Source organism: Ovis aries, chromosome 12 (assembly GCF_016772045.2).
Source record: "Ovis aries strain OAR_USU_Benz2616 breed Rambouillet chromosome 12, ARS-UI_Ramb_v3.0, whole genome shotgun sequence".
NCBI classification, from domain to species: Eukaryota; Metazoa; Chordata; class Mammalia; order Artiodactyla; family Bovidae; genus Ovis; species Ovis aries.
Genome location: NC_056065.1, coordinates 74,547,747 through 74,564,317, shown reverse-complemented (window position 1 = coordinate 74,564,317; position 16,571 = coordinate 74,547,747). Strand labels below are relative to the sequence as shown.

At 55.9% G+C, this 16,571-nt stretch overlaps 1 protein-coding gene across 2 annotated transcripts in view; it reads right to left on the bottom strand.

The window, feature by feature from the left end:
- PLXNA2 (plexin A2) overlaps positions 1 to 13,743 on the bottom strand; it is a 227,047-nt gene extending 213,304 nt beyond the window's left edge. For both annotated transcript variants that reach the window (XM_027975987.2, XM_042229271.2), the window contains exon 1: positions 13,047 to 13,743. The gene's annotated coding sequence lies outside the window, so the exon portion shown is untranslated. The remainder of the gene's footprint in view (positions 1 to 13,046) is intronic.
- Between the last annotated feature and the right edge of the window lie 2,828 nt (positions 13,744 to 16,571).

Below are 16,571 nucleotides of genomic sequence, written 5' to 3'. Positions count from 1 at the left end.
CTGAGTGATTCACCAAGGTGCCCCTGGCAGGAAAGGGAAGAGAGGACAGCTGGTCTACAGGAGGAAGGAGAGACGCTTGAGCTGCTGGACCGGGCTGAGCTCCACATTTTGGGGGGGCTCTTCCCATGCTTGGGATATGGTCAGCACAACGGAAGGAACTCCCCTCCAGTATCTTCTCTGCCTCTCCTTTCCCGGGCTTTTCTGAACCAACAGCTGCCTTTGAATAAAAAGCTGTAACTCCTTTTTATGAGGAAGCTTCTTAAGCAGGCTCTGTCCCAACCCTGTCCCTCCCCACCTTCAGCTTCTATTATTTTACTCTCTTTGTCTGAGGCTCTGAGCTCTTGGCAGAAAAGATCCCGAGCTGTCAAGCAGCTTCTCTTAAGTAACAGGCGCACTCAGGCTCACACGGAGGAGGGGAACCGCGGCGGCGCTGGATAAAGTAGACACGTGGACACGGCGGGGCCAGGGACACTCTGGGCAGAGATGTGCTCACTTGCGGGGCTTGCCTGTGCCAGAGGCACTCGGCCTGGAGGACCCTGAGCACCTGGGTGAGCGGGGAGGGGAGAAGAGGCTTTTGAGGCCCTACAGCGGTGAGCAAAAGTGAAGGGCACAGTTATAGGGCAAGCTGGCCACGGCCGGGGAGAAGATTGTACCAGAGGGGGGAGAGGGAAACACAGGCCGGGGCAGCACGGGGCCACCTGGGCCGGAGATGAGAGGGCTTTTCCAGGGAGGATCTGGCCCCCGATGATGAATGGGGTGCGAGAGAGGAGCCTGGAAAAGGGTAAACAGCCAGGAGGGAAGCGAGAGGGAGGGAGGCGGGGGCAGAAAGAATGTTGAGGTCAAAGAGCAAAGAAAACGCTCCTGGAGTGATTAATTCAAGATCTAGCAGGCAGCCTTCAGGAGCCACATGTGCTCAGGACATGCTAGGCCCCGCCTCCCCGCCCGAGGCCCCGCCCAGGTGCCCGCAAGTCTATTTTCCCCAGACCCACTTCACACCCTCTGGCAAACCTTCCTTTCCGTTTGTCCTGAGTCTCCAAGGGACCCCACTGTAGTATAAACTAGCATTCGTGTAGCGATCTTATAGCTAACTAATAATTTCACCTACACTGAGTGCCAAAGAATTCGAATTCTGGTACTGGGGAAGGCTCTTGAGAGTCCCTTGGACTGCAAGGAGATCAAACCAGTCAGTCCTAAAGGAAATCAACCCTGAATTTTCACTGGAAGGACTGATGCTGAAGCTGCAGCTCCAGTACTTTGGCTGATGTGAAGAGACGACTCATTGGAAAAGACCCTGATTCTGGGAAAGATTGAAGGTGGGAGAAGAAGGGGGTGACAGAGGACAGGTGGTTACATGGCACCACCGGCTCAATGGACATGAGTTTGAACAAGCTCCAGGAGATAGTGAAGGACAGGGAATCATGGGGTTGCAAAAAGTTGGACACGACTGAGTGAACAACATCCTGTTCACGCACCGCTCATGCAAGCCCGTGAAGGAGGGAGGAGCATCAGCATAACCACTTCACAGACATAGGCAGACTTGAGGTGAAATATTTCGGAGAAAGCACTGATCTGGAAGTGGGCCTTGGATGTGATCCTGGAGTTACATCTCTCTCTCTGCTGCTCTGCTGCCTGGAGTGAGAGGTGCCACCAAGTGATACCAGCAAGGACAGACCCCCGACTCTGGAGGTCAGTTTCCCTGCACCAGGCGGGCTCTGGCCACTCTCAGCACACACTGTCACCAGTCTTCCGGAATGGGCGTGCAGTGTAAGGAGCGCAAGTGAGACCTGCGTTCGTAGGGGCAACCTGTGAGAGAGGAAGAGGCCTGGCTAGGAGCCCTCCACCCAATGCCACTTGGCTCCTGTCCAGTCCCGGGGAGGGGCCGAGGACTGGAGATGGCTCAAGGGCTAGCACAGGTATGGCAGGTGAAAAGAATCCAGAAATAGGGCTTTGCAGGCAAAGAGGCTGGGGTGCCAAAGTCCCCTCCCCACCCGACCTGCTCTTATCTGTGGGGGAGAAAACCTATACTTGCCATCTCCCCTGCTAAGACCCTTGCTTCCGCAGTCCCAGCAGCTGGCCCGAGATCGCAGGCAGCCCCTACCTGCCTCTGACTGCCCTGTCTTTTCCAGCTCTCTACCCCGGCTCCGCATGCTCTGAGTCCCAGCCCTGGCAGATCACTGATTAATTCAGGGCTGTTTAATAACCCTTCTATTTCGATGAAACAAGCTGTCTCATTTTCTTTATTTTTAACACCGACTTTCGTTTCTTTGCTAAGCATCTTACTGTCATTTAAATTTCTCTGTCTCCAACCAAGCTGATAATAGACTGGAGTGAGCAGCTGCTTCCGTCCTGTTTATGACAGTGATTAGAAGTTAGAGCTGTGCAGGCAGAGAGCTGACCACGCACATGGCTCTGCCCCTGCTTGTAGACAGAGGGCTCACTCGGACACGATTAGGACAATTCCGGCTCCAGGAGAGGCCAGGGCTTACCCCAGTCCTCTAGCCTTCCTGGCACCCTGCTCCGAGGGGAGTCGTGGGGTGGGGGCGAAGATGTAAGAACCGACTCTGTTTACTGTGGAATTTAGGCCAGCAGCTGCGAGTCATTCTCACGGACCTGATACCCAACCTTGCTTCTCAAAGGAGCCTTTTCCTGCATTGAATTCCCCGAGCAGCAAACAGAAAGACCCACGGTGAGAGCGCTGGGGTGTGGGTGAGGACTTCGGCCATCACCTCTTCCACCTTGCTGTTCCACAGGAGACCTGGTCATCTCCTTCCAACCTCTGCTTGAATCCCCCACGTGGATGCAGAGTTCCTTCCCTCCCTGGATCACATGACTGGCTGATTTCTCTCTCCTGTGTTCCCACAACACTTAATTTGTACAACTATTATTTGCTCTTGTTCCCCTTTTTCCCTTGCCACAGTGGGAGCTCCTCAAGAGCCAGGACAGTGCCTTGCCTCCCTCACATGATACCCGCCACATAGCAGGTATTTGATAAACATTTGTACAAAGTTAATTACGTTGTGCCAACTTCAGCCTCCTTGCAAGTAATGCAAAAAAAAACAAAAAAACGCAAAAACCCAAAACCTTTCTCCTGCCTGGGCAGGCTCCTGGGGAGGTGGCCTGTCTGTCCCTACCTGACAGGTGTTCTCCACTTCCTGTCCTCAGGCCAGAGGCCACTGCTTCCTCAGAAGACAGGGCCTTGCTTGTCCCTCTAGGCCCAGAGTGACTACAGGGCTGGTAGAAGCCTTGGCCCGGGAGGCTGGGGGCTCATGGCAGGAGTCAGTCAGGTGGCCTGGGCCAGGTCCGCTGGATCCCAGCCCCGCCTCCTGTGGCCTTCGGGCCCACCACGGCTGCCTGAGAAAGCTCGCAGGTGCGAGCTGGGCAAACCCGGCCAGCCCCGGCTCCCGCCTCCCGTTCCGGCAGTCTCCCAGCCAGCTCCGTCTGCAGACAGCTGCTCGGGTCATTGTCTCAGCCTCTCCAAGCTGTGAATGCCGAGTCTATAGAGACCGCCACGCAAACAGTGCCCACACTGCCTCTGGGGAGGGAGGGGAGAGCTGGGCTTTGCCAGGGCCATTGACTCTGCAAATAGCAAGGCCTGCTGTGGATGGGGGAAAGCTTGCTGGAGTCTTTAACAGGGGGGAGCGGTTTCTCCACACACTGCCCTGTGCCACAGAGAAGCGCGGGGGTGCCCGAGGGCTGGCGGACTGGCAGGGCAGGGGAGAGGTCCGGCCTCGGGGACACCTGCTCAAACCCAAGAAAGAGAGACGTGGTGGGGCACAGGGTCGAGGCATGGGAGGCTGGAAAGAGAAGTTCCCACACAGGCAGGTGGAGATGTGTGCTGGGCCTGGCTGGGGCAGACGGACCTCCTCACTTTCTCTACAGCTCGACTGGCCAGGCTGGGTGACAACCCGCTCCCCCAGGCTGGACTCAGCTTCTGCATCTATTGTGTGGACCCGGGGAAAAGTTGCTATCAAACACTAGACGTTTCTCAAGTGTTCTACGTATAACACCTATTCTCTTGCAGTGCAAGTGGTTTTCTTCATAACATTCTGGAAAAGAAACCCAAGGCACCTTGTCACCCTCGTTTTCCACCTCTGGCTCTTGGGCAGTGCTGCGGAAGGCACGAGGCTCCCTCTGCTTGCATCCACCCTCCCGTGCTGTTTCCAACGAGGGGCCAGGCTCTGCACTGAAGCAGGGAGGGCTGGGTGGAGGGAGCTTCTTGGGCTAGTAGAAGACAGCTTCTCCCCCGACATCCTGCTACGTTCTGCCCAGGGATCTAGTTCCTGGGCCCCAGGGTCTAGCTTGGGCCCTGGCCCCAGTGTCTGCAAGTGCTTTACATGCTGTGTCCATCCCATTCATATCCACGCTTCTAGGAGCTCTCTCTGCAGACAAATGTAAGCTGATTGCAGGCAGGCAGCCAGGAGCCTGGGAACTCTGCCCTTTGCCCTTCATTGGAGGCTGGCTCCCAGGAAAATGCCAGCGTGTCATTTCTGTGACAGTATCCTAAATCTCTACTCTTAGATGTGAAGACATCAAAGCCCCAAGGGTAGCAAATTCGGAATTCAAACTCTATCCCCACAGCTTAGTGCCAACCCAGAGCCACACGTATGACCTGGGTGCCAGGATCACCGTGGGTTTTGTCCTCAGTTTCCAGTCTCCACTGAGCCTTAAGCTCTTCATCTATTTCTCTATATAAAAATCTTTAGCACACAGATTTTCTTTAAATAAAATCTTATTTTTATCAGAAAATTCCAAACAAATTTCAGAGAGAGAGAGAGGGGAGGGGAAAACAATCTCTAGCTTGGCTGTATTTCTGCTCTAACTTTTAGAATTATTTTGCACGTTGCGACAATTGTTGTTTTTCCAAATCCCTTAACATTATCTTCCCATGCCCAGCTCCAGAAACAAAGGCAAGTGAGGGTGCTCAGAGAGTCAGGGAAAGAATTCATTCCCACTATACAGATGAAGAAACGGAGGTGCTGCGTGAGGGGCAGGAGGCCATACTCCCAGAGTGTCTTGGGGCTCCCTCGTATCTCCCTCTTTGACCGGGGAGCAAATGGAGGGTGAGCATTAGTCAACAGGTGAGAAAGCTTTCAGGAAGATGGAAGAGCCACAAGTGTGAAGGCAGGCCCTTTGTTCTCATGCATCAGGACCCTAACCTGACACTAGCCTCTTCCTGACCATCTGTTCCGACCCCCCTTAGCTGCTCTCAGCATCTTGAAGACGGGTGCCAGGTGTGACTTCCCAGTTTCACAAATGGTTCCCATGGTTTTCTCGAAGCCTCTCACAGCTAGGTTCTTGGGCCCAGAACCTTCAGGGCTTCACACGATGGGGGTCACTTGGAATGGGGCGTTAGACTTGAATTCTGTTAATTTCCGGATAAACCTCAGGGGGTGTTTGCCTGGCTGAAACCCTAGTGGTTGTGGGTTTTAATTTCACAGAGAGTCAAGGGACTTGCCAAGAAGGTCTGGGTGGCTGAGGTGAGAGTAGGGGACCAGTCCTTTCAGGGGCTTGTGAAACCCTGACTGCCTCTCTCCTGGAAAAATCACCAGCCTCCAGCGTGGAGCAGGGGCTCAGACCCTGCAGGGCTGGCTGACCTGGGCTCCCAGGGCTGGGCGCAGCGGTGGAGCCTGGCCCTCCCGCCTGGCTTTGGCCAAGGGCTTCCACTGAGAACCCCGAGTTCAGAAAACAGCCTCTTCTCCCTCAGGTATCTTTGTAGCTCAGGAAAAAAGAAAGGGAAGCTGCAGTGGTGGGGGGGCGGTGGGGGGTGGTCAGGGGAGGTGGGAGGTCAGAGGCCAACGTAATATTTACCCAGCCCAGCTGAGGGCTTTCGCTTTCACGGAGCAGGAAACCGCTTCAAAGCGGCAATGTCCCCTCGTGTTGCTTCTGCCTGCCCGCTGGCCCTCCTGCCTCCACGGGGCAGTCAGGGCTGTCTCATCCAGCCCTTCCTCCGCTCCTGAACCTTCCACCCTTGGCCTCTTCAAGGCAGGAACCCTCTGCCCTGCCTCCTGCCCAGAGAGGTGCCATGACTTGTCCGTGGTTGTACAGCGATGACCACACCTGGGCGCTCCAGCCTTAGGCCTTGGACCTCTCGTCTTTCCTCTGAGTCAGTCATCTGTCACTTGGGGACGCGGGGCAGGCACTGGGGTTACAATTCCTCACCTGAAGCCTCTATACCATCTACCACCAGAGCACCAAGAGGAAACTGAGGCCAAAGAAGCTCCTGGAGCCTCGAATTCAGTGGTTCTTTACACTGGGTGGGGTTGGGGAGAGTGCTTACAAATTCCTTCTCTTCAGAAATACATACACACACATGCACATACATACACGTATTTCTCAAAAGCATAGACTTTTAAAGGTTTCAAAGGCCTCTTAAAGTCCAAGCACGCCCCCTGGTTCTGTCCATCCCAGGCCCGAGCCTCCATGCACCCCCCAAATCTGATCTGGACACGTCAAGGTACAAGCAGAACACTGCCCTCCATTATGGGATTAGAGAAAGTTTCCAAGTTGAAGTGAGATCCGCCTGCTTGTAACCTCCCTCCCTTAATCTTCCCGGCATTCTCTGTGGACAGAACCTTTAAAGGAGAGTCCTCCAGGAGGCAGTCAGAAGGCAGAGAGGGCTCTTGGAGGGGGCTTTCCTGCTCAGCCAAGGTGAGGGGGGGAAATCCAAATATATTTTCTCTGGATTCCCTTTAATGGGTTCCTTCAGACAAAAGTGCGTGCGCTAACAGCAGGATTCTGGACACTTCAACGTGAATACAGATGAGTAACAACATTTCCTGATGAAGCACAGCGGAGTCCAAGCTGCCAGCTCCAGGAGACCGGAAAGGGATGCGATTTACATAGAATACACAGTGCAAAGCCCTTGGGAGGGTGCTGCATGGAGATCTCGCTCTAGGATGTTGACTAATAGAAAACAACTATAGTGGTGTCAGTTTAAAATCTGTGGAGAGGGGGAAAAAAAGGCTGGGGTAGCTCTGACAGGCTGAGGAAGGGGAGAGGGTGAGAGGGAACTGTGAGGTTTTCCGGCATCGCAGTCTCCCTCCCGGAAAACCTGCAGCTTCCACTGGTAAGAGCAAAGGGGAAACTTCTGCACCTCCACTCCCTCTGATCCCCTAGCACACTGTTAATTCCATTCTGCCTTTACTTTCCTGTTGAAATTCTGGGAGGGGAGGTTCATTTTCCCTCCCCCCAGGATGCTGTAGTGTCTTGAAGGCAGGGTCAGTTATAGTTTTGTCTTGGTCCTGGGTGTTACACATTCCTGGCACTGCCTAAATGATCAATTTCTACTTGATTAAACCTAAGTGGGTTCCGATTCCAGGTTTCATTGTCTTTCTGTCTTGGTTCAGCACAAGGGCAATGATTCTCACGTGGAGATTGCACTTGGAGTTTGTTGAGCTATTCCACTCCTTTTTCTCCTATCCCTCCCCATCCCTCCACATGCAAACTAGAAACCAAGGTGGGAAGGCAGGGTTGTAAATGCAAAGATACAAAAAGTTTAACTCCCCAGACAGCATGGAGAAGAACTGAAGGTGCCTTAGTCAGGGCCTCCGCCCCCTCTCAAAGCTGCAGAAAGAACACATGCTTTTGTTGGGGCGGGGGGCCCGGCAGAGCAGGGGGGATAATCCACGGCCCTGGGAGCTCTCCCGCACTTCCTTCTCGAAGACAAGCTGAACTCTTCAAGGGTGACTCCACTGCCTTTTATCTCTCATACCGAAAGTAATTTTAGCCAAGGGAAAGCAGGATTAGACTTTCATAACATGATACATTTATCTTGTTTTTCTTTTTTCCTTGCTCTCTCCTCCCTCCCCTCCCTCTTTGACCCCAGGTAAACGTGAACCAAAGGGGGCACCAAGATTAAATATCAGAGGACACCATCAGATCCTAAGAGATGCTCCTTTCCGGCCGGCTGCCATCCCCAAACTTTTAATATCTTCCCCACCCCCATCAGATGGTTACTGTCTGTTCAGATGAGAAAAGCCTCTGGACCCTGTTCTCTCCATATTGTCCTCTGCTGAAATGAAATGGGGAATTATAATTCAGAGAAAGGCTCCCACAGAGAGTATGAAGACAAAGATAACATCACTGATACAACGCTGACATGCGTTCAGCTCCTGAAAGGTCTCTTTTAAAAAGTCTCCTCGGGAGCAGTCTTGCCACCACCTGAGACTGTTTGGAAAATGCACGTTTAGGGGGGCTGGGAGAAGAGGAAGGCCTCTGAAGGCACCTTGGGGTCGGGCCAAAAACTTGCATCGCTGATAAAGAGAGGCTAGAGCCTCTCCGTGGCGGGGCCAGCTGGCGGCCAGGACTGCTTGAGAACGCCTGCCCACCCTCCGGCCCCCAGACGCATCCGGCCAACCCGTCAGGCCCCTCCCAGAGCGGCTTCCCCACCCTGGCCCCCCTCTTAATGCCGCAGGCGCCCTGTCCTGCTCCCCTGCCACCAGACGGGGCCCAGACGTCCCACTGGCAACGGGACCCTACCAGTTGTGGTCTCAGAGCAGTGACAGCTGGGAGTTTCTAATATATCTTAACTATATTTTCCCCTTCTCCTAAAACAAAACAAACAACAAAAACAAATCAGAAAACACACACACAAAAACCCTCTACAAAAGCCACTGTTTACGGCCCAGATTGGTTTTCAAGCGCCCCCTCTAGTGGAGAGAACCTGCAGCTTCGGTTTCCCAGTTCAGCCCCCTGAGGGCCTGGGAGGACCCAAGGGTCTTTCTGCCCTGTCCTTCCCACCGGCTGTCCCTGAGTTTGCTCTCAGCCCTTCCCGCCCCTCTTTCACTGTCAGGCTCTCTGTCCACTGTCACCTGCCTCCCTCAGCCTGTCTGCAGCTGCTCCTGCATCTTGACTTGGGTCTCACCACGTGCGCGTGGCACGCCTCTATCTTGGTCTGCATCTCTGGTCGGTCTGCTGGGTTCCCTCCCCGCCTAGTTCAGGGCTCCAGGTCTGGGGAGAGGGAAATGCTTTGACCAAGCCTTGGAGCAAGTGGTCTGTCTCTGAGGGCCAAGGCAGGGACTCCTCACCCAACTCCCTCCCCCGAGGGGAGGGAACCCAGCCTCACGCCCGCTCCCTAGCAAACCTGGCACCCCCACGGGGCTGATGTGCAGGTGTGAAGCAGTCTGTAGCCTGAGCTCGGAGCTCCGGCCTTGGAGGCCCGCGTGAACCCAATGTGCCCCCTCCATCCACTCTCCCCACCATCCCGCCAGCATCCCCGTGGGGCAGCCTGCTGCCAGGCCAACAGCTGGCAGAGCCCCAGGGAGGGGCCGGCCAGCAGAGGTTGGGAGGAGGATGCTGGTGCCAGAGGAGGGGGGTAAAGGGTCCGTGGGGGCCCGGGCTGAGCCGGGGGCCGAGGGGAGACAAGGCGGATGGCCTGCGGTGAGGAGTGGGGGGCACAGGGAACACCCCCACCCTGCAGGAGACAGGACCAGGCCAGGGCAGGGGCCAACGCTGAACCCATGGCGGGAGCAGGAGCCCCTGTGCTGCTGGGCCCTTTCTCTCCTCTCCCTGCCTCCCCTCTTCCTCTACCCTTACACTTCCCCAGTAGGGACCGGGCTCCCCAACAAAGAACTTTCTGGCCTCTATTTCTGCCCTGGAATCCCAGATAGAAGAGGAGAAGTTCCCTATGCCCCAAAGGCCAGGAAACGGAGGCCTGGAGAGGCTGAGGGCTACGCCCAGGGAGAAAGGGGGTGTCCAGCGTTTTCCTTCATCCCTCCTGGCCCTTGGGACGGGCTGTTTGACCCCCTCCCCCCATCCCCAGGAAGAACAGCCTTTCTCTGTCTCCACAGGGCTCACCTTTAGAAACAACCAGACAAGAAGGGAACACCCCCCCACCACCCCTCATTTACTCTAATCAGGCATGAAATCTTTGTAACTAAGTGGAAAAAAAAAAAAAACTGTTTCCCAGAAGGGAATCGGTTCCGTTCATTATTGTTGGAACTGAGCATCTGCGAAGGGGAGAAAGATGCTCTTAGAATGAATTGATAGCAGACTGGCCCTGGGCGAGGGCGGCAGCGCTTGGGGGTGGCTGTGTCCACGAGCTCTAAAACTATAGCACCTCAAAGCCTGCTCCTGCCAGTTTCCCTGTTGATCAGCCTGACTTATTTGTAGTTCACAGACTCCAGTAACACGATGCTCCAGTCTCTTTATGATCAGAACAGGGCGGGGTGGGGGGGGGCACGGGCTGCGGGCTTGGCTTGGGGCGTCTCTCTTCCCCTCGGCTGTGATGGACACAGATGATACTGGCCCCCCCCACCCCTGTCTGCGTGTGTGGAGACAGCTGTGTGGCAATGCAGGGAGACAGCTGGGGCGGGGGGTGGGGTGGGGAAGGATATCGCTCCTGGAGACAGAAATCGCCTCCCCCTGCCCCAAACCCCAGAGCTTGGAGAGGCAGCCGTAGCAGAGGAGGCAGGACAGAGACTAGAAACCCCCCCAACAGTGACAACTCCAGCGCCATAAATATTTCATGGCACCTGAACTGGCGAGTTGAGGCTGCTGCCAGCTGCCACCGTGTCTAGTTAACTGTGTCACTGGCCTCCCATCCTGCTCATGTGTTTCCTTGTAATGTGCCCATGAAATAAAGATGAACAGAATCGCCAGAAGGATCTGGAAGTGGGCAAGGAGCCTGGTAGAGAAGTAGCTGTTCTTCAAGGGGTGTCTCTGGAACCTCATGTTAAGCTCAGACTCCACGACAACAGCTGGAGAACTTTTGCATCTGACATGCCTGCAGCTCTGATGGTCTAGAGGCTGGAGGGGGCGGATGTTCCCTGGCGCTCTGGGGACAGGGGTGGGTGTTCAGGGCCGATCTGAAAGCAGGGCCACCAACCTGGTAACTGCATTGTTTCTTTGGGGGTGGTGGGACACCACCATTTACTCTTCATTTAGCCCAGGGCTGCAAGGCCAACCAGTCCCCCTGTCTGGCACCAGGCTATGAGTGACCGTGGGCCTCGCATCCAGTCAAAGAGAAGGGCCAGGTGGAACCCCCTTGCCAGACTCGCGGGCCTGGGCGGAGGGGCCCTTCCCACTCTCCATCACTCCCCACCTTGACGCTCCTCAGCCGCGTCTCCATTGCCCAGCATTCTACATGTCATTTCCATTTAGCTGCTCTGCAAGCCAAGCTGCCCCATCCTAACACGATTTGCTGAGGACAGCGAGGGAGCAGAGCGGGCAGCCCACCCTGCCCTGCCGTTATCAGCGGTGCCCGGAGAGGGCTGGCTGGAGGGCTGAGCGGAACCACTCTTTCAGGTGATGCTGGCAGCCGGCGAGGCTCTGGGATGAGGAAGGGTGGGTGGAAGCAGAGATGCCGGGTGGAAGAAGGGGAAAAGCACAACCTCACCAGGGCGTCTTGGCAGATGGCTCTTAGTTTACCCACCTTTCCTCTGGACCCCCTCCCCACAGGCCTAGGTAATTACTTCAAAAGGTACTAGATGGGGATGACGGGAAAGTTAATGAATTCTCTTCTTGCCAGGAGGTCACGGGAGAGAGAGCTGCCAGCAACTCCTGGAGCATTCTGGGGTGACTGCACGAAAGTTGTGCATGTCAACTGGGAAGAGCTGAATTCTTCCAGCCAGAGCTATCTCTTCCCAGGGCTCTGTCGCTCTGGGGAAGGCCCCAGAGCCCAAAGCCTGCCCAGAGGGAAGAGTGAAGCTTCAAGGAAAGAAGGAAAGAAGCCCAGCGAGACAGGAGCCTACTATTGTGTGCGGTGGGGGTGGACGCTGAGCTGAACCTGACTCCCAGCTCCCAGAAGGTCCAGCCCTGCCCGGCCCAGATACTCATCCTCATCTGCCGCTCATAACCTTGTCCACTGTGCTCAGGGAGAGAAGGAAGGGGATTGAGTGGGTTCCCAGATCTCTGTAGGTTCCTCCAAGCTGCTGGGTCCCCAAGCCACCACCTCGAGCTGGTCCTGTCTTATGTCCCGTGTCTACCCACTGCTAGGATATGCCACGCTTGCCCTAGGATCTTAGATTCTTACAGGAGACTGATGATATTTCCTCTACCCACTTCATAGGGCTCTCCTTTCTAGAAACAGCTGACTCCCTCCAACTCCATCCCTCTGAGTAGGTAGCTCAGATGAGTCTGAGTAGGCAGCTCTTTACTAGAGCAAGAATCATGCCAAACAGGTGGACATTCGTCAGGGGCCTGGGATGGTAGTTTCGGGATGGCTCTCTCTGTCTGACCATCCAGACGATGATTAACCTATGTATAGATTACCTGTGGGATGGAGAAATAGGGCTAGAATTTTCTAAGATCCCTACATCACTTGTGGGGTGGGGCAGGAAGATGCCGAAGGAGAGAAATATCCTAAAGTGGCTTATAAGGGGCCTCTCAGACCCGAAATAAGCTCATCCTTCAGCCCCCCGACCCTCTCCTGCAGCTCAGACCTGGGCGGGGGGGGGGGGGGGGGGGCGGGTGGCGGGGATGGGCGCTTCACCGCCAGGGCGCCCAGAGCACTTGTCCCATTCCGTGCCTTGGACTCCTTCCCTGAGCCTCGGGAAGCTGCGCCTAGGATTCCTGAGTCCCCTGCTCCGAAGAACCGCCAGTGGCCTCCAGGGTCTCTGGGCTCCAGAGTGAACGCCGCCCTCCCCCCCGCCCCCAGTCGAGCGGCGGCCACCGTGGACCCGGCTTTCCTGCGGGTGCGGTGTCCGGGTAGGCCCGCTTGGGGCTGCAGCTCTCGGGACAGACCCGCCACCCCCGCGCTGCCCGGAGCCGCAGCTCGCCGGCAGGTGCGCCGTGGAGGCGCGCGGAGGAGCGCCGCCCGCCAGCAGCCGGTCGGGGAAGCGGGGCGCCGGCGGGGAAGCGGAGAGGGAGGCGGCCGCACCGAGTGAAGCCCGCACACACACGCGCGCGCGGGCGCCGCGCTCCGGCCCGCGAAAGTGGCCGGCCCGGGGCGGGGACTCGCCGGCTGCAGCCGAGCCCGGGCGCTCGGGGCTGGGACCCCGCGGAGGCGGGGCGCCGGGGAAGCCGCCGCGGGGCGAGCGCGCTTCGGGAGGATCGGGCGGCGGGCAGGCGCCGCGGACTCCGAGCGCCCTGCCTCGGGCGCCGCTTACCCAGCTCGGAGATGTCGGTCTGTCCTTCCGTCCCCGGTCCGGCTGCTTCGGCCGCCGGCTCCCGAGGCCGGCGCGCTGCCTGCCCCTCCGGCTGGCCCACGGCTCGCGATCACGCGGGCGGCCGCATCCACATGGGGTCCAGACTCATTAAAATCCACGTCAAGCCACCAGCCACTTATCTGTATTCCTGAAGTGGCCCCTCGGTCTCCGGCCCGCGAGCCCCTCCGTCCTCCGCCGCCCGGTGGCAGCCCCGCCGGGCGCGGCGGCCGGCTCGCGGGGAGAACCGGGAGGCGCCGAGGGGGCGTAGGGGGGGCGGCGGCGGCGGTGGCGGCTGGCGGTGGTCTCTCCTCGGGAAGCAGCAGAGCCCCGGCTGTCTTCAGATTTTTTCCAGCGCGACTTTCCGGGCTCCTCTGACATCAGCAGTCGCGGCGCTTCCTTCCCTTCTCGCTCCCCGGGTTCGTTCACAGTCCCATTTCCTCCGGGAACCTCGCTCTCCGGGTCTATTTCGAGGTTGGCTCCGCTCGCTCCGGCAGCCCCCGGGCTCCCCACGGCTCCCGAGCTCGCGCGGGGTCCCTGTCTGGATCGCGGGGTCCCTGTGTCTGGATCGCCTGCCCTCTCGGCTGAAAAATTCCCAGCAACTGCGTTCGGCCGCGCTCCCGCTCCAGTCTGGCGCGGACGGCGCTGCGCCCGGCGGCTCGGCTCCCGCGGCGGCGGCGGCGGCAGGGCCCTGAGCGCCGGCCCCCCTATATTACCAGGCGGCTCATTATCATAGAGGCCGCGCGCCTTAACCCCCTCCCTGCCGGCCGCGCCCGCCCGGACGGGGGCCGCGCCCGCCGCTGGCACCGCCCTCTGCAGCCAGCCCCCTGCCCCTTCCCCACCCCCCGCCACCCCCCTCTCCACCCCCACCCCCGGACCTCCTCCTCTGCCAGCTGTCAACAAAGGACGACCAGCTTGGGCCGGGGGAGGCCGCCCCGCTCTCTGCTCGGCGCCCAACTCCAGCCCGGACCCGCCAGCCACCTTAAGTGGCCAAAGCAGGATTGCTTTGGGGGAGGGGGGTGCGGGGGGTGGGCACGCCAATCGTGCTGGGGCCTGGGAATTCGGGTGGGGGCCTCGCCGAGCCCCGCAGGGCGTGGGGAGCTCAGGACTGAAGCGGAGTGGGTGGGTGAGGTCAGTGGGGACGTGGGCACAACCCCCCCCACCCCGCCAGCATCACCTGTCACCGCGCGCATACTGCACAGCCCCTCTTCGTCTTTAATTTGAGGGGTGCGTTGGGGGGGGGGAGACCGACCTTTGGCTGATGAGGTTAAGAAGGGGGCTCTCGGAATTTGTGCAAGCAGATTCCGTCTGCTCGTGAATCTCAGAAAGCCAACAAGCTGTCAAATGAGGTTTGAAGTTTTTTGTTTTTTGTTTTTTTTAATTACCATTTTTATTATGTGAAGACGAGCCTTGCTCTGAATTGCAAGTTTTGGACTCTGGTTAGAGACCCTGGGCATCTGGCAAGTGAGGGAGGCTGAGACCAGCTGGGAGCTTTCTATGTCCAGACCCAGGAAGCCTCCCTGGCAGGGGAATCAGAGAGGTACATAACTTGTTCTAATACACTAAGGTGAGAGGCGCCTGGATTCCGGATGGCAGTGCCTCGATGCCTTAACTTGCTTGCTTCCACGTCCTGTAGAATCTCGGTTCCCCCGCAGCCTCTGCACGCGGCTTTGCGAAACAGGCCTGCGAGCTGGACCCCAGCGACTTCGCAGGATCTGCCTAGGCCCTGTTGGCGATCAGAGCACACGCGAGTTTACTCAGTACGTCTGAGTGTTCCGATAAGCTCCGTCTACTGCCCTCTCGTGGCCACAGGCCTCAGTGGTATAAAGAAAAGAGAAGGGGAAAGAAAAAAAAATCACAAGAAACCCTAAAAGAAATCACACGTAATTCTTAGCGCAGCAGGGGCCTTAAAGAACAAGAAAAAAAAAAGAGAGAGAGAGAGAGAGAAATAAATGTAGACTCACCTGTTATGTTGTGCAATCACCCCCTGAATTAAGTAAAGTATTCTGGGGGAAACGTAATATTTACTTCATCCACAGAAATTAGCTCATTTCTCAAAAGTTCTTTTCTCACTGTTAATTAGCTGAAATTTGTCTTCTTGTGACTTTCACTGGTTATTCTTTGCAATGTCCTGTGCAGCTACAAAGAATTTGTTTAAGCTGTCTTTCCTGATCCATACCTGCTCTTTTCTTTGAACTTCTTTAGTATTTATTGTTGGTAGTCCTCCAGGCAATTATCATAAGTTACTCTACATTATTATTTATTTCTTTTTATAAGTTGATCTTGTCTCTCCATCCAGACAGCCTTGCCTACTGTCTTAACTTTGGTTAGACTGAATATAAACCACAATTTATCAAGGAATATGATTTGAAGAAGATGCTAGAAGATTTTGGAAAATATCTTTATTTGTTTGATACATGGAGCATGGGTCCGGTCAGCTCAACCCAGGATAGGCAGTGGTAGGCTTGGAAATACCTAACTGATAAAGCTTGAAGCTGAAAATTAGGACCTTCTGGTTCTCTAATGAAGTGCGCGTGACTCTGGAGGAGGTTCCATCTCTCTCTCTCTCTCTCTCTCTCTCTCTTTTTTTTTCGCTGTTGTTCAGTCGCTCAGTCGTGTCCGACTCTTTTCACCCCCATGGACAGCACGCCAGGCTTCCCGGTCCTTCATCATCTCCCAGATCTTGCTCAAACTCATGTCCACTGAGTTGGTGATGCCATCCGACCATCTCATCCTCTGTTGTCCCCTTCTCCTGCCTTCAATATTTCCCAGCATCAGGGTTTTTCCTAATGAATTGGCTCTTTGCATCAGGTGACCAAAGTATTGGAGCTTCAGTTTCAGCATCAGTCCGTCCAGTGTGTATTCAGGGTTGATTTCCTGTAGGATGGACTGGTTTGATCTCCTTATGCCTCAATTTAATTGTCTTGGGACGATTTTGATTTTGGTAGCAATTTAAATAACTTTCTAATCCTACCTCCTGTGGCCCAGAAATCAACCCTAGAAGGAAGAGGAAGGGAGGTAAAATGAAGCAAGCTTCTCCACTCATGGCCTCCTTCACCCCAGTCTCCCCTCTCCCTTTCAGATGAACAGTGAAGAAAGAGAGGGAGAGAGAGAAGCCAGGCGGAAAACCTGTTGCAGGCAGCGTGACCCGATGCCACCCAGTTTGCACATTGCTACAGAGCACAGCCTGAGGTCTGAGTCCTGTGACGTGATGGGGGTGCCTGTGGCCCGCACAACAGTGGCAAGGACACTACTCGGTCTACTCGGAGGCACCTGTTAAAGTTCCCTTAACTTCTCTGGGCCTTGATTTGTCCATCTGTAAAATGGGAATTCTTACTTTCAATCTTCAGAGAGTTGTGAGAGCTAAAATGGAAATATATAGAAATGTTAGAAGATTTTAATAGTGTCATTAAAATGGAAAGATTTGTTCAGATTTTTAGTCCTGATAGGCTAAAACAAATATAGATCCTATTAGTTAAGCACATTGTT